General features: G+C 41.2%; 1 protein-coding gene across 1 annotated transcript in view; it reads left to right on the top strand.

Moving 5' to 3' along the window:
• The first annotated feature begins 358 nt into the window (after positions 1-358).
• The window catches only part of TNFRSF19 (TNF receptor superfamily member 19), a 51665-nt gene continuing 33120 nt past the window's right edge, over positions 359-18903 (top strand). The window contains exon 1 of the mRNA XM_077341703.1: positions 359-882. The gene's annotated coding sequence lies outside the window, so the exon portion shown is untranslated. The remainder of the gene's footprint in view (positions 883-18903) is intronic.

The following is an 18903-nucleotide window of genomic DNA, read 5'->3' on the forward strand; positions in this document are numbered from 1 at the left end:
AAACCATCCTACAAGTTTATCATTTAAGGCTCTGTGGGAAATGTACCCTTTTTGACAGAGACAATGCCGGCCAGTCCCCTCACTTGACGCTCATCAAAAAGAAATTACTGTGGCAGGATCTGTAAATTGCTCCGTCTCTCTTTGGTGTCTTTGTGCGAAAATGCCAGATAACAGAAAACTTTGAAATTACTTTCTTGCGCTGTTGACAACGGCTAACTTGATTAAAAACCGCACCAATTTTTCTTTTTGTTGTTGTTGTTGCCGTTCCGCTGTGTTTCCCCACAGGCTGCATTCTAGCTCCCCAACCAGTCTCGCAGCACTGAATGATGTCATGGGATCAGTTCAGCAAGATGAAAGGCAGAAAGCGGAACCCGCTGGCACTGGGAAAGGCTTCCAACACACAATTCACAGCGAGCTCGGCTTGGGAACAAGAAAAGAAAGGAAGGAAGAAAGCCACAGATCCAGCCATTCAGCTCCTCGCACTGCGTCTTTCCCCCCACCTCGACCGAAAAGGGCGAGTAGGTGGGCTTGTGGAGAGCATTCTTTCCCAAACGCATGGGAGCCAAAGAGGCAGGCAGAGCGGAGCAAAGCTACCTGCTAAAAGAAAACTTTCTCTGCCGCTTCCAAAGCGCTGCCTTTGATGTATGGCAGCAGATCACTGATCAGATTACAGGCATTTGGTCTCACTGCTCGTCTGCCTTTGATCTGCGTGCTTAATTTTATTTTCCTGGATTTGAAGTTTGCCTGGGCTTGTGCTGACATACTTAAAAAGAAAAAAAAAGGGAACAAGAAGACGATGAAGGCATTTAATACAGAAGCTCTGGCAGAGTGAAATTCACTTACGGAAAGGGCGGCTATTGGATAAACAGCAGCGTAGATCAGGTACTGTAGTTTTAAAAACCTTTCTTTAATTTTTTTTAACCTAGCATTGAAGGCTGCTTTTTTTTAAAATGGAAGGAACGGGGGGTTTGTTGGAAAGACTGGGGAAGCTTCTCAACAGACATTTGGACTTTAAAAGACTTATATCTGAAGGTAGCGAATATTTAAGCAAAATCTATTGAATAATGTTTTCTTGAAAATAAACCATCATAACAATTGTACCTGCAGTAATTTAGTAAGCTCTGCGTTATTATGTTTAGCATTTCATGTATCGTTTTACAAATGGTCTTACCTAAATATATGGATTTTGCAGTGGTTTGAATTCATTTAATGAGCATACAAGCAGCCAAAGTCTTCACACATATGTAGTCATTTAAAAATCACGGCAAGTAGTTGCAGTCCTGTGCTACTCTTAGGCTGTGATCTTCGGATTCTGTTGAAATGAACTCTCATTCAGTGTGTTTAGAATGGTTAGCTTTAGTGAAAACTTTGAATTAAAGTATAATCTCCATTCAGGAGATACGGAAAGCAGTTCTGTTCTGAGTTATGCATGCTATATCTGCGAATAGAATTGCACATTTTGGCTCATATCCAATCGTCTGTGAGTACTTCTGTGTGCACAAGGTCAGTTCTTCCACTGACTGTATTGTCCGGGCACTGATGGAGATGCTGAGGGGCTGAATTCAGTGGGGAAATCTTTCGGAGTGCTTGCCTCTTAGACGCACAGGGGACCTGCAAGGAACTCCAGGAGTGTGTGTGTTGTGTGCAGGTGTGTGATTTGGAATCCCCCCCCCCCCCTTAAGATCTCACCCTCCAGGATTCTATAACCTCACAGGGCTTGCTCAGGCTCATTCTTCCCTTTTTCGTGGTTTTCCTTTAATTAACACTCCGCTGCTATCAAAATCCTGTTTTCCTGAAGCATATTTAGCCCTCATCTCAACCGTTTGGGGAGGTGTTTTGGGTGTTGTTGTTTTTAAACCTGTCAAGGTTGGCACACTGTCATACTTTGCTATTAAATATAGTGATGCACATTCCCCAAACTCAGCCAATCTATTATTTTATGGCTATATATATATATATATATATATATATATATATATATATATATATATATATATATATATATATATATATATATATATATATGAATTTACTGCAGTTTAGTATTAAAAGTGGTACACAGATAATAAAAACTAATATTGCATGTGAACATGGGTTTTGTTTTTGTTTTTAAACTACACTTCATTCTTTTTAGACTTCTAAACATGAAAAACTATGCAGGTGGTCTTACATGGTTGTGGGTGCCATATATTAACAAAACACTTTTAAAAGACCTTTGGAAGTGCTACAATGGGACTAAGAATTTGAACTCAATCCCATCTGTACTGCACCACAATCAAAACACTGAAATTCAAATTAGAGTCCTGATTCTTATTTTTTAAAATAGAACCCAGAATCCATGTACTCAGAAATGCTTTTAACATATTTTACTACCAAGTATCTTTTGAAAGGTTTTGACTACTGTCTCTGAAAATTTGGAATATTTGGTCAACATGAGCTATCTGATTTGACATCCAAATACTATGAAGAACACCAATTGTTATATTAACAAAGTATTCTGTGGTCAATTACAAAACATTTGTTTTAAAATATTCATATTCTTTTTCTTATAGTAAAAGATACAGCTTACAAACATGCCTTTCACAAGACTTCAAAATGCATCCAGTAGAGAGCCTAACTCTGGCTGCTTTCAAAAAAGAATGACTCTATTTCCTTTGAACTTTTCCTTCGGCACACTTCTTTTGTAAGAAATTAATAGACAAAATCTCCAATTACAGACTCCAGCAATTCGCTGTCCACACCCATTCTTTTATCACAGGTATATATGACTAGCAAATATGCCGACTCCAATTTTGTTGTCTCCATGTTTACCAAAATATTTATTGAAAGGAAAAAAATGTAATCAATTCTAGAATGTGTTCTGTGGTTGCCAGATTAGCTAATACAATCTCTTTTAGATTCCTGTCACAGGTCTGCAATTTCTTTGTTTAATAAGCCCAGTTGAAATTATTGCGTCTAATTTTGATTTATCCACATTTTCACCACCTATCCTGATAATATACCCTGCTATTATTAGGTCACCTTCAGTCCATTCACCCATTTTAATCATTGTTTCATAAAACTGGTTTTTCTAGGAGCTAAAAGACACACAAGAAAATGTTTAATTTTTCTGTTTCTCCATTTAATATCAAGAATCTACACAATTTCACTCTGCATGTGTTTCAAATACTTTCCCCCCTAATATAAGCTTTTTCATAAAATCAAATCTTTGCCAGTTTTCCTTTTTAAGAGGGCTATGCAAACCTTCAGCATTCAATGTCACACATTATTCAACATCTGTACTATTTACATAAAACACATCTAAATTTTGTTTAGTGTACTATGAAAACTATACTAAAAGAGCTGGACATGTGTCGATCCGGAGCCATCAACAGCTATAGTATAGGGAATAAGAATTATTCACAGAAGACAGTAGCAGATAATCAATTCATTGAATTCTGGCAAAAATAAAGTTAATAAATATGCAAATACAGCTACAAATAATAACCTGGAATAAACTTTTATGTAGTTTCCAAATTGTATGAATGCAGCTTAGACAAATGAAGTAAACATAATTGGTCCATATCAGTTGGAAGCCTTCGCTTAAATATGCTAAGCAAGAGTTTCTGAAGTACACATACAGTCTTTCTCTGAAGACAATAACCACCCAACCATGGGCTACCATGCTCAATCTTAATATCCCATCCAACTAATTCACGTTTTAGAGAAATCACTACATTGCAATGAAGCCAATTAGCCTCATATGACTATTACTAGATCAGTTATCAATTAGCCTTATATGAGTATTACTAGATCAATTATCAATGGAATTTATTGTTAAATTTTGAGAATGTGTATGCTATATTCTGATCTCTCCCACAACAAATCTCTTTAACCGCTTTTTCTAGCACTTGAAAGCATTCCTCTTCTATTCTTCAAATCAGGCATCAATTTCTTTCTGTCATTTCGCCCCCACTTGGTTCTTAATTGAACATCTCTCGTTGGGATTGTTTCAGCTGTCAATCAGTTAAAGATTGTACTTGATTAATTTTTTAGCCAATTAAATTTAAATAAATGTGCATATAGGTGCTTTCTTGGCATTTTGCAGGTGGTGCAAGTTAAACATCTTGTTAAATTCCAATGGCATTATTAATATTTTTAACTTTTATCCCTTTTCACAGCACAAAATAGCTTCAAATCCTGAAGTATTACACTTCAAACCTTGAAGCATTACAACTTGCTGCTTAACATAATGAAATTTATCCACATCGACTATGGTTGCCAGATTCTGTCTTGGAAATTCCTGGAGATTTGGAAGTGGAGCCTGGGAGGACAGGGTTTGGGAAGAGGAAATAACCTAATGCCAAACAGTCCACCCTCCAAATTAGCCATTTTCTCCAGGGGAACTGATCTCTGTCATCTGAAGATCAGTTGTAATCCCAGATCTGCAGCTCCCACCTGGAGGCTGGAAACTATCACCAATTTAAACTGGCTTTCACTAATTAATCAACTGAAGTTTTCTTTGATTAATCTGTCAGTTTCAAGAATGCAGTTCAAATACACAGCCCTGTTTTTTATTTCATAAAAGAGAACCACAGTGGTTTTAAAAAATGTAACGTATTGTAAGTTTCCAGCTCTGAAACACTGAGGGTAGCAGGGGGAAATGCTATCACGTTGTAACCAATTTATGGTGTCCCCATGGGGCATTTAGGGCAAGAGATGCTCAGAGGTGGTTTGCCATTGCTTGGATCATGGTCTTCCTTGATGGTCTTCCATCCAAGTATTAACAAGAGTCAATTGTATTTAGCTTCTGAGATCTGACAAGACTGGACTAGCCTGGGCCATGCAGGTCAGGGCCAAACATTGTTACAGAATCTAAAATAGAGTTATGTGTGCTTAAAATCAATAGGTTTAAATGCACCTAAATCAGTAGGCTTAATTGTTGAATTGTTGCCAGTAACATTCCCACACAAGTACTCCTATCAGAACTAGTAGAATTTTTATGTCACATAAGTTAAACAAAGGTATAGCTTGCAAGATGAGCTCCAAAACTGGAAATGAGGATTTAAAAGACCTTTAACGTACAAGAAGAAATGTCAGAATTGTCTAGACTTGTCATAGATGAGTTTTACACTGCAATCCTGAAGAGGGGTATACCGTTCTAAGATCAGTAACTTCAATGGATTTAGAATGGTGTAAGTCTTTTTAGGATTGCACTGTTAATCTCTTTAAAGTGGATAAAGAAAGCCACACTGATGTGGTGGATTGAGCATTAGATCTTCACTCAGCCCTGAAGCTCACTGTGTGGTCTTGGGATACTCACTCACTCTCAGCTGTTAACACATTACAGGGCTGTTGTGAACATAAAATCAGATAACCCCATGTAATTAGATAATCCCACCCTTTGCTCTTTGGAGGAAGGGTTGGACACATCAAAATATAAAATATATTAATGTATAGGCTAGATATATTGATGAACTAATGAGAAGCTACATCAAAAAGCAGTTCTAGAAGTAACAGAAACTAGCAACAATATGACACCTTTTTGTTAAATCTTTCTTGGGTCTGATTTATAAAGGGTTTGATAATAATACCTGGCACCAATCATACTCCAGTTTGTCAAAGCACTAATTAAGCCTATGCACAATGTGCATAATAGTGCTTTCAACAAAACCGACTTAAAAGAACACATGTAGATGTATTGTATATTTACTCAACAGATGTGAACAATTATTGATTCTTTTACACAATCAAACTGCCTCATATAACATCATTAACATATTTTAGGACCAGTAGTAGTAAAAGATTACCAGAACACTCAGTAACATAATACTGACTTCAGTTTCCAACAGCTGTTGTAACCAGTACAGATCTGTCTGTAGAACTGTCAAACTGTGAGAACCTAAGAACACTTTTCTACTCCACTGAGTAGACTTCAGTAGGATTCTGAGTAGGCCTACTTAGAACTGAACAAACAGAGCTACACAGATAATATCCCAGATACTGTTTACTTTCCTCCTAGATAACGTCTGCTTTCCCACAATAAATTATTGAAAACAGGGAAGGTATGTTTTATTGTGCCCAGAGAAGCAAACTTTGCTGTTAGGCATTCTTTGCCAGACAGAATAGAAAGGTAAATCATTCTCAGCTGCTTTTCTAGAGCAATCCAATCCAAAATTATTATGGACTGCCAATCTATGCACTTTAAAATCTCAGCACTCTGAGTTTCTAAATATATATACATATGCACACGCACACGCATATACATACCCATATGCTTATACATGCCCCCTTCCACTTGGCCTACAACATATTTGCACTCCTTGAGAAACAGATTCAAAGAACCATGAACAAAATGAAAATAAGCAATAGCCTCTTCTACATACAGTTGTCTGTTGTGATATGATAGGTTTCAAAGCCATTTTCATGCTTACACTAGTAGAAAACTAGCATTTTTGATTGATTTTTCTCATAGATGTGAAACAGCCTTTTGGAGACTGACATATACCTTCTGAATTAGAGATCTAAGCTAATTGTTTTAGGAACTTGGATTGGCAAACATTTGGTGCATTTTATGTTTCAAGAAATTTTGTTTTGAGCATCTGCCCAGGATGGTCACTCTGATAATGAACTCCATGAAAATATCTGTGGAAGATTTTCCACTCAAAATAGAATGAGTGTTTTAATTGTGATAAAGATTCAGCATTAAATAGACATTTATCTTTAGTAGCTACTGTATGTTACTAATTTAATGAATAAAGGGGTGTGGGAGTCACAGGGAGTAGAGGAAGGAGCTATGACTCAGAAGTATTCATTCATTCGTTTGTTCATTCGTTCATTCATTCATTCATTCCACTTCTACCCTGCCACTCCTGTGACTGGCTCGTGGCAGCTAACAATCTGGGTAAATTCACATTAAAACCCATAATAAAACCCCTTAAAATAACAACATAATCCAAAAGCCAAGCCAATCAGCGACCGATAACTTTCCCCATCCCCTTGCTTATACAGATAGGTACAACTCTGGTGGGGATTAGAGGAGCCGCCTACATCTTAATCAATGAAAATAAAGAAAAATAAGGAGGGGAGCCCAGATTTTATAGCCCTGGCTTCAATCAAAGATCTGGTGAAAGAGCTCCTTCTTCCAGGCCCTGCAGAACTTTGAAAGTTCTGTCAGGGCCCTCAGCTATTCCAGGATCTCATTCCACCCGGTTGGGGCCAAGGCCAAAAAGGCCCAGGCCTGGGTTCAGGCTAGGTGAGTTTCCTTCAGGCCAGCAGGGAAGAAGGTCCTGATATTTCCACTTACAAGGGATTCAGGTAGCAGATGTAAGGCTGAGACTGTGAAGACTTGCTGTCATGGAGCGAAAACAATAATGGTCAAAGTAGAAGAATGGTCTGAATAAGTATAAGGCTTACAATCATACAATCAGAATTGAAACCTGTTTTCTCTAGATGTAGGTAGATACAATCACCAGTCTCTTATCCTCTGTACTCAAATGAATTCCATAAGCTTCTAGAGTTGGCTTATCCTTGTGTATATTGCTCTATTAGCCCTTGAATCCTAAAACTCTTCAGAATTGGATTTTCAGTAGCCTGGTCTCAGATGTCACAATGAATGTGTATACATCCTCCCTCTACACCTGCACATGTGTTAGCAAGAAAGAGCCTATGTGCATTCACTTTGCATATTAAAGTAGGAGGCAGTACCTGGATAAATGTAGCATTTGTATCAGAAGTTCAACTGCACACGTGTTGCCCATGCCACCCCGCAGTGAAGTGGAACCTCTCTGCCCTGGCTGATGTCTAGAGGTGCGCATCCAGGTGGGTGCGGTGCAGAAGGCCAAATACTCCCTCCTGAGGAGCCGGGAAGTCGGAGGACAACTTGCCCCGAGCCCAAAACCAGATAGCGGCACAGCAGGACACCTCCAGTGTGGAAAAGGTCTCCATTCGTTTTGACCCCTCCTTTCTCTCCACAAACTCAAATTGAAATGGGGTGGAATGGTAGGAGATCCTTGCACACATTCGGCTCCACAGCCATTTGCGTGGCAGCTAGCAGCAGAAAGATGAGGCAGCGCAAGAGCTATTGGCTGCTGCTTGAGTAGATAACAGCGGCTAATCACAGATTTAATGTGTTGGAAGATTGTCAGAGATGTCTTTGCAGAGAAGAGAGTGAAGGTAGACAAACGTCTCCAAATGGCTGCTTAAGCAGCATTACCATTCTTCCCTTTCGATGTAGAACTATAATAGGGCAGGAGTCTAAGATGGTAATATGTGTCGCATGTGTACCTTGCACAGAATCGGTGTGTTGGAGAGAGGAGTCGATGTTCTAATGTTCTGTGTCCTCTGCAACATGCAAGGCATGCTTTGAAAATACACGGAAGATCCTCTGAAGATATGCTGGCAAGGAACAGGTTCTCTGAAGTTCCTGTTTGAAAGCCATTGCATCAGATAAAAATCCAGACAGCTGCAAGGCATTCCAATAGTTGAAAATGTTGAGCTTAGTTCCGTCTTTATCCCAGCCAGAAAATGACAATACAATCAGAGCCACACCATTGCCTCTGCTCCAGAACAGAACCTCTCTTTTCAATTCATTCACTAAATGCACATGATTTCACTTCGCTGGAAATCCAAATCTCTTGGCCAGTAGTTGTCTGCATTAATGGGTTTAAACTTCAAGTACAACGATATAGGCTAGATATCAGGAAAAAAAATTTCACAGTCAGAGTAGCTCAGCAGTGGAATAGGCTGCCTAAGGAGGTGGTGAGCTCCCCCTCACTGGCAGTCTTCAAGCAAAGGTTGGATACACACTTTTCTGGGATGCTTTAGGATGCTTAGGGCTGATCCTGTGTTGAGCAGGGGGTTGGACTAGATGGCCTGTATGGCCCCTTCCAACTCTATGATTCTATGATTAGCACTCTGTCTCTGACACAGAAGGCAGTGTTTTCACAAACATCCTTAGTATCTATTCCCGTTTGCTGGCACTCAGCTGGAAGTGTAATAATAAGATTATCACATGTCAATCTCTCATCCAAGAAGAGCCACATGGCATGGGGAAAAAGGTTTGCCAACAGGGCTGTTCCTAACAAGCCAATATTTGCTTTAGTCAGCCATAAGACATATGACAAGAACCCTTGTAAAGAATGGACACCTATTTCAATCATTGAGCCTATCTCAGAAATATGCTAAAACCTCCTCCTGCACAGTCATCTGAGAGAGTAATACAAACAGTGCAGATAGACTGTAATGGCCTAGGCCCCAGTGAAGTATTTGGATAAAGCAGATGGCATTCCTGGAATATGATAAACTTTATGCTACAGAGATACCTAATGCAATTCTCATTCCAGATAAATCACCCATTTTTAAGCTTCTTATGATTCCTCTCTGCACTAAAAATTGTTGTGCAGCTCCATTAAGATCTCCTCTTACCATTCACAGCCACTCATTTACAAAATAATCTGGCAAACTCTGGCACCAACAGCATTCATGTTAACGAAGCTACAATGTATGGCATGGCGACGAAGAGGACTATTGAATCAGACAGCTGGACTGTCTAGTCAAGCATCTTGTTTCCCACAGTAACCAACCAGATGGCTCCAGGAGACCCTACAAGAGAGGCACAAAGGCCAAAGCCTCCCCCCCTTATTTCTCCAGCACCTTGTTCTCAGAGGTACAATGCCCCTGAACTTGATAATTCAATTTAGCCACTATTTAGTTCATTTATATCCTGCCTTTCTCCCCAGTTGGGGACCCAAAGCAGGTTTACGTTATTCTCCTCTCCTCTGTTCTATCCTCACACTAACCCTGTGAGGTGGAATCATAGAATCATAGAGTTGGAAGGGACCATACAGGCCATCTAGTCTAACCCCCGCTCAATGCTGGATCAGCCTAAAGCACACAGGATAAGTATCTGCCAGCTGCTGCTTGAAGACAGCCAATGAGCTTGGTAGGTTAGCCAAGGTCATCCAGCAAGTGTGGGCATTCAAACCTCTCAACCACATCTCATGGCAATGTGTTCCATAGATTAAATTCTACGTCACACAACGAAGGGCCTTGTGTAGCCTTTCCTGAACTGACACTCCATTGGTTTCATTGTCATTCAGTTCACTTTTCACACCTCTGTACCGCTCTTACCTTGATAACCCCAACAGAGTCATCATAAGTCACCAGTGAGCTGTTTGTCTATGACAAACCCTGTAGGTGGCCACACTTTTCATGCCTTCAACCCATTCCAGGAATACAGTAATGCCTCCTGAACCAACTTCATTTATTTATTTTATAAATGTACTAGGGGCAAAACCCCTTGTATCCAAGAATACAACGGGCGCTAGAGCTTGGCAGTGGGAAGAGGAAAGGGAGGAGTTGTCCAGTCTGTAAGGGCATGGGGTTGAATGTGTGTGTTGTATGGGAGGTTGTGGTAGTGTGGTGACAAATAAGGACATGGGTGTGGAGAGATGGTGTGTAATGTTCACCTGTGGTGTGTAATGTTCATTGAGTGTGGGACAGGGCTGACCTTTGAGAATTGTGGGATAGTGGTTACAGATGAGCTTTCCAGAGCCATGTCTTCAGATATGTGAAGGGAAAATCAGACTGGAGACTCTTCTTAGGAGAAGATTACATGGCAACCAATTCCTTCCAGTTCTACGTCATTTCCCTTTTTGTGTGAATTAGGCCACAGACACCAAAATGCCCCTCTGCCCTAATACACATGGGGTACCCGGGGTCCCAGTCTATTATGGCTCATGTCCAGACTACAGAGATCAGTTCCCCTGGAGAAAAGGGATGCTTCGGAAGGAGGACTCTCTAATGGTGTACCCCATTGAAGTCCCTCCCCTTCCCAGGCTCCATCCCCAAATCTCCAGGAGTTTCCCAACCTGGATCTGGAAACCATGTTCAGGGGCAGCATACTCAGGAGTGCCAGATGCAGAGGACAAGTTGACACCTGCAGCAGGAGAAGGACATCTTCTAAATGTCCCACGAGAGTTTTCTTAAGGCAACGTGAACAGGAAACTGCAGTCCATCATGATTCCTGCCCATAGTGATCCCCATATTTGCAAATAAATGTGTTTGGCTGTTGTGGGCAGGGGATATTGTACAGCAGATCACAAGGTTTGGGATGCTGGAATTCCTTTCAGTTCACAGTCCAGTGGCAGCTTCACAACCAGCAAAGCTGTATTCAAAGTATAAGTTTTCATGTGCACACACACTTTTCTTCGGAAACCTGAACAGTTACAGCTTTTATAAAACCGTGCTGGTGCCACTGGCTCAAACTTTGTTCTGCTGCTTCAGACCAACCCTGCCTCCCGCCCGGATCTGTTTTAGTTCAGTTCACTTTTTTTGTGAGCACACTTTGAGCAATGTGCAGCTCAGCCTTAAACAAGTTTGCTCAGGAATTAAATCCCCCTGTGGGCCCGTCTCCCAGGAAAGTGTGCCCTGGATTTAAGGCTTAGTGGTAACCCCCGAAATGTAAAAAGAGCTTGTGGGAGGTGGAGGATGCGGACTGAAGATCCTTAAAAGTGGATTAGATACTCCGCTTAACTCCAAGTGCGCTTGCCACAGGGGTGGTTAAAGATTTGGGTTGCAGTGGTTGGTCACTTAGTCAGAGAAGTTAGCTAATTGAAGACCGTTTATGTACTGGAGGTTTCATGCCGGGCTGCAGGCTGGAGTTTTAGTCATGGCTGGTTGCCCCACCTCTTCTTGCACCCACACAGGGGAGCTTTTTGGCCCGGTGCTCCTCATCTGCCCCCGATTTTGGGTCCTGCACGGGAGCTGGAGCAGTGAAGTTCCCAGTGCATAAACGGTCGAAAACTGGCTGCCATTTAAGAAGTCATTCCCAAATAACTGTACACCAGAATTTAAAAAAAAAATGTTTAATTGTGTTTGGCATAAAAAAGCACCTGGCTGTCCCTCAAGAGGAATGGCTTCTGCTCTGGAGCACAGAGCACCATCTAACAGCAAATAAAGTTTTTTCCCCCTTTCAGTGTTGTTTATATGCAGATTTATGTGACTTGGGCTGCTTCCACCCTGTCAGAATTCTCTGTATTGCTTTCATCATTACTGCAAATGCTGAGGCATGAATGTTAACAATGGAGTTTCCATACATAGGATCATAAACTTGTGGGGGTGAGGGGAATCAGGGTTCATGCCCCTGCCAGGATTTCTCGGTGGAAGAAACACTGCTGTGCACTGTCAGGCACTCCACTGTTTCCTGGAGGGGGCCTCTCCCCCCCCCCCCCCGGCTGCCATTTCATGAAGCTGCTCAGACTATCAGGTTCTCAGGCTCAGTCAGACATCTTTGCAGTAATTCAGCAAATTCATAGGAGAAACAGGGTTGGGTTTGTTTATTTATATTTATTTATTTATATTTAAATACCGCTGTTCTCAAATGTCTCGCAGCGGTTTACAAAGATCCATGAATACAATAAAATCTCGTAAAAACCCATTAAAACACAATTAAAACACAATATCAAGATGGTGGATAATAAATATATAACCCACTCCCTTCCCCCCCCCATTCAGCAAGGGTCTATCACTCTCCATCTGGGAGCGAGGGACTTAGTTGTTTTGGTTGTTGGCGTTTGTAAAGATAAGAGGAGGAAGAGACTTTGAGTGGAAGAACTCATTTCGATGGGACATCTGGATGCCTATCCATTGCCACAGGGGCTTGCCAAGCCAGGCACAAACGTAATTTCATCAGCAAATGCTAGTCTTCCTGAGTGTGAAATCTAATTACTATCAAGCAGTCAGGTGATTTTGATTACCCTTTACTAACTTTGCCTGGATGTTTCTAAGCCTGCTAGCCTGCTTCAAGTATGGGTGAAACATCCACCCAGCCAGCCCTTTTGTCCACCTTGCCTGGAGGCAATCTTTGTTATGTTTCTGGAAAGAACTCTTCCATCTAAACTCAGTCAAAGTCAGCAAATCCATAGATCAGGGATTCTCCTCCTGCCTTAATGGACTCAGCCACAAGCTAGGGGAACTGGCTGCTTCCATTGCCCCTCTTCCCCCCTTCCAAGTGTGAGTTCTCTTGTGGTTTCTACACCTGGGAGAGGGCAGAACCTGCACACTTCTCCTGTCTCTCTCCCCTCAGTCTCCTCAAGCCTGCCAGTTAACACAGGTGGTGATGTCACATCTGGTGACATGTCACTTCCAGGGGGTGTGGCAGAGGATATGGCCAGCTGACGACACTTCTGCGGCTCCTCAAAGCCTGAAAAAAATTTTTTCAGGGCTTCCTTCACAGACAAAAGGTTGAAAATGGTTGCCACAAATTATCTTGGATTCAACATGAATTCCTGGACCATACAATTATTTCTTTGATACTCTTTTGCTCTGGCTTCTATAACTATTGCCACACTGCCAATCAAAAGTGTACGGTTTCATCCTGCCTACTTGTGCCAATTCTGCTTTCCTTCTCCAGGACTTTAGGACAGTTTTGTGTAGTGGTTAGGAGTGACGACTTCTAATCTGGTGAACCGGGTTTGATCCCCCACTCCTCCCCCACATGCAGCCAACTGGGTGACCTTGGACTTGCCACAGCACTGAGAAAGCTGTTCTGACCAAGCAGGAATATCAGGGCTCTCTCAGCCTCACCCACCTCACAGGGTGTCTGTTGTGGGGAGAGGAAAGTGAGGACGATTAGAAGCCACTTTGAGATTCCTTCTGGTAGAGAAAAGTGGCATATAAGAACCAACTCCTTCTTCTTCTTCTTCTTCTTCTTCTTCTTCTTCTTCTTCTTCTTCTTCTTCTTCTTCTTCTTCTTCTTCTTCTTCTTCTTCTTCTTCTTCTTCCCTTGCCTCACAGGAGCATCCCATCACTGCCTTACCTTCATATATTTTTCCTTGGGATCTTTGTAAATTCTGCCTAAAGCCCTTGCACTCAACTTGCAGATAATCAAAACAGACAACTTCAGACTGAGGTCAGGTCGGGTAAACTCTATATTCATTGCTTTTCTTAAAATCTTTCCTCTCCCTTTCTTTAAATCTGTCACTCCTTGTGGCTGTTTCCTGGCACAGAGTCCTCATTTACTTACTCTTTCTCACCTGACCTCTATATACATGCATTTTTCTGAACACAATTTCACTGTTTGTATGCTTGAATGCCTTTTCATGTAGTCTTCACAGAATCACAGAATCATAGAGTTGGAAGGGGTCATTTAGACCAAAATTTTATATGCACTACTATACAATTTTGGTCTAAATGACTGTAAATCTGTAAACTGCTCCGCGGTATTAAATAAAAGGCTAAGGGCTAAGTGGGAGGAGAGTGGGCGGGCGCTGTCCAGGATAAAAACTCAGAGGAGCGATTAAGGAGCCATAACCTGCAGCAAATTTCCGAGAATTAGATTGTCACAGATTATGTGGAAACACATAACCTGCAGCAATTTGATTCCGGAAGGAGTGTGGGGCCAGTTGTGGAAAATGGGCAGCTGAGGCAGCAGCTGAGCATGGCTGGCGCTGAGCCCCACTCGCTGTGCTGCCGCTGCTGCTGCCACCACTGTTCATCTTCCGAAGCCAGTCCTGCACTCCTGATGGCAGGACCGCCCATAGAAGATGAGTGGCGGAGGTGGCAGTGGTGCAGTGAGTGAGGCTTAGTGCCAGGCCTGACCAGCCACTGGCCATCTACTGGCATGTTCCCTGAGGCAGGACAAATGGACATCACACCCGTAGTCATTCTGTTACAGGGGGCCCGCCAATAGATGTGTTTCCCCACATTATACTTGGTTTTTCTGAACGAATGTAATTCACAATATTGAGCTTACTGACTATTTTAAACTTTATAAGGGCCTTTATTTTCTTGCACAAGTAATAAGGGAACTTTTTACCATGTGTTCTTGCAATTAAGTATTGGCCACATGACATGTTTAAATGCCTAGAGTGAACAATTTTTCAAAGCCGAATGGTGGCCTGAAAGCAATCTTGTGTCTTACAAAAATAAAAAGGAGTAATGTATCCCTCTGGAAAGCTGGGAGGTCTATATACAGTCTATGAGTAAAACAGAAGACCGTGAAACTTAAAGCATTACATGTATTAAATAGAACACAGTTGTTTTCTGCAGCATAGAATCATAGAATCATAGAGTTGGAAGGGGCCATACAGGCCATCTAGTCCAACCCCCTGCTCAATGCAGGATCAGCCCAAAGCATCCTAAAGCATCTAAGAAAAGTGTGTATCCAACCTTTGCTTGAAGACTGCCAGTGAGGGGGAGCTCACACCTCCTTAGGCAGCCTATTCCACTGCTGAACTACTCTGACTGTGAAAAATTTTATCCTGATATCTAGCCTATATCGTTGTACTTGAAGTTTAAACCCATTACTGCGTGTCCTCTCCTCTGCAGCCAATGGAAACAGCATCCTGCCCTCCTCCAAGTGACAACCTTTCAAATACTTAAAGAGGGCTATCATGGTGGCCTGATAGTTACATGCTGTGGCCACACATATTCTAGGAGTCCATATTTCAGAGGAATAAAAGATACATGTTCTTATTTACACTACATTAAAATTGTTTTATAAGTGACAATTCTAATATGCTAGTAAATATCTGCCAGGAATAGTTTGTCTACATAGAAAACTGGTTCTGCTCATTCTGTTAACTACAATTGAATATATATATATAACAGGCTTTCTGAATCAGAGTTCCATGAAACCCAGGGGTTTCTTGATGGCCCTGGAATGGGCAGGCGTTAATTATTTTTTAAATGTATTTGTTAAACATTTTTCAGGTGATATGACCATATATGGTTATGTTGACCCACACACCCACTCCTCCCAAAATGGCCAGGAATGGGCCTGGAGGGGATAGAAAGGAAAGGGGTCCTGGATGGGCATGTACAGAGCTCTGCTTCCCAACCATATTCTCCATGACTGTGCCACTTCCGGTGTTTATCAAAGCCTGAAGAATGTTTCGGCCCATGTATATATATGGGCAAAAAAGGTTAAGAATTTTTTTTTTCTTTGTAAGTAGAGCTGGAAGTCTTTTTTAAATTACTTTTTTTTCCTTACTCTTTTTCTCCCGGTATGTATTTGTTGTTCTGTAGTTTGTATGTAACTTTTTTCTGTACTAATAAAAAAATAACTTTCAAAGCCAAAAAAACAAAAAAAAAAGAATGTTTCGGGGGGTTCTCGTCATTAAAAAAGTTGAGAAAGGCCGATGTATAGTGATATACACATTTACTTTGAACCTGTATCACAACTGAGGGCAGCTAAACTATTTAGCAGTCACATATTTCATATAACTGCTAGACTTTTCTGTTCAGTCATTTCAGATAAATGTGATTATTCCTTAGCCTTTCTAGTGTCTTTATATTGGTAAATAACAAATCATTAATATATTAAGGTCTAAAATAGAATGCAAATATCTGCTCATGTCGAATGACGACTTCAATTTTGCAAATTCTTGCCTCTTTCAGTACAGAGAAAATATGTACACAGAATCTGAATGGCTTGTGTCTAGCTGACATCAGTACAGCGCCACTTAATAGCAGCAAAGAACAAATTTGCCCAATAGCTGCCTATTATTAAGTACAGCAATGTCTGTTTTTAAGCCAGGAATGTTTGAACTGGAGACGGAAACAGGAAACATGCAGTTGGCACAGTTTCGTTTCTTTTAAGACTGGCTCCCAAGTGAGCCACTCTGTTTGTATGCTCCATCTCCTTCAATTTTTAATCTGATTTTCTATGTAAAAAGCACCATGTTCTTAAAGCATATCCTAGTTCTGAAATCATAGTGCATACTAAGGTGGATACTTTTTCTGCATATGTGGGTAGAGCTGTGTCCTGGAGTGTTTTTGTGAACTGGGCCTATCAAAACATCATTCAAATATATTTCCAGTAGAACTTTGAATAGAATTTGCAACTGCTGATCCTGGACAGGTTATCTGAAAATTATTATCAAGATGTTCACAAGTTTCTATTTGAAAGTTCCAGCAGTCAGAAACTTCAGCTCAGAGTCTTTTGATGAATTTTGGAAGTTGTGTAATGTTTCGATGTATAAATGAGGCAATCAGCTTACTTCAGGCCCAGCACAATGAATAGATGTTAGAATTATGCCTCATGAAACACTTGATTTTTGAAGGCTGGTGCTGAGTTTTAGCATATGAAATTCCTGCTGCAAGCATTAGGTTTGGCAATGTTAATAGGAAAATTTCAGAATTATCATTCAATAGAAAAATACTTGAGAGCTGCCTTAAAAAAACATTACAGAATGAAAGCCAACAAAATTATGTGCGGTTAATGCTATGTACACATAAGTTTTGAGTTTAGGTAAAGTTTACTTGCATTATTTCGGCTGAATTTTATTAGCAGGGATCATTGGGTTTGGAAGTGACTCTTATTTACTCATCTATTATATTTGCATCCTGCCTTTCATTTTCAATTGCAAAACTCGTGGTCCCTAACACCCAAAAAAGGGTAAAGATAAAACTAAACCAAAGCATCCCAAAGGAATCTCATTTTCTCCACAGCCTGGTCTACATCTTCAGCAGAATGAAATGGTAGAATATTGTATCCACAATACAGGGAGGAACCCTGTTTTAAGCCAACTTTTAAGCCAACTTAAAACCAAGTCCCATTTTATCCACTGGGGCTTATTCCCAGGGAAATAGTTTTAGGAATTCAGCTATGCTGACAAAATATATTTCAAGACTCATGTTTTTAATTTTTAATCAAGAGGAGGGGGGAAACTTCCTGAAAATTGGAAAACAGTACAACAGTCAACAGTTCTTGCTAGGGTCCCTCTTCTTGTCTCTTGGTTGTTAACCTGGGGAAGTATTTAGAAGTGGTATCTCCTCCCATCTGTAGTGACAGAGTTCAAACTATCACTACATTCCCAGTTTCCCATGTGTTGCCCTCGATTCTCAGTCTACTCTACCGCATACAAATTTTCCAGCTGTGAATGGGACAGGCATAAGATTTATTGTATTTACTTTTTAAAATTTATTTGATTTCTATACCACCCTTCCATATGGCTCAGGGCGGTTTACATACAACAACATGGGGGGATACATGGAACAAATTAATACATAACATAAACCAATACAACAACAACAATAATCTAAATCAATGGTCCCCAACCTTTTTATCACTGGTCAACACTTGACAATTTTAATGAGGCCTGGGGGGGTAGTCTTTTGCTGAGGGACATCACCACTGCCGCCTGAGCCCCTGCTCCACTTGCCTTCCCGACGGTGCCCCTGACTTCCTGCCGCCCGCTGGGGGGCACTGCCAGCAGCAGCTGCGCAGTGCCATGCCAAGGGGAAGCCCCATCCATGGCAGCCGCCGAAGAGCACCAAAGGTGAGCCAATGGCAGACTGTCAGGGCAGCCCCCGAGGCAGCAGCCGGGGAGGAGGACAAGGAGGAGCCGCGGCCCGGTACCGACTGATCCACGGACTGGTACCAGTCTCCATTCTGGGGGTTGGGGAACGCTGATCTAAATAACACAATTTCAGCGATCTTAAGCAACAATATAACAGGAACAGGAACTTAGCTAAGGCCCTTAGAGAGGACAGACTGGTTCAGGCCATGGAGGGGATGTCTGAGGGGGGACCTGTTGTCGGTCTCAGGTGCTTTTATCATGTTGTTACCAAGTCTTTTGGTCAGAATAGATGGATAAATATACAGTTCATGGGGTTAGAAATGTACCTTGTTTGTCTGTTATGTGTTTTGCTGAAGCACAGAATAATGGTGTGCAGGCAGGAAATGTGACCCTAAAGAAGCCAGCCAAGCCTCCATAAGTTTGATAGAACATTTAATTCATATGTTCATGGATATATTATGCTTTAATGAATGATTATATTTTATTTTACCTCCTATATCATAGGAGTGTTACTGCACATACTGTGCATACTGCGCTTATGCAGAAAAATGCATTGGGCTTCTACTTATGTATGATATATTCAACCCTGATCTGACTGGTACAGGTTAGTCCAATCCTG

This window comes from Paroedura picta, chromosome 6, assembly GCF_049243985.1.
Source record: "Paroedura picta isolate Pp20150507F chromosome 6, Ppicta_v3.0, whole genome shotgun sequence".
Classification (NCBI taxonomy): domain Eukaryota; kingdom Metazoa; phylum Chordata; class Lepidosauria; order Squamata; family Gekkonidae; genus Paroedura; species Paroedura picta.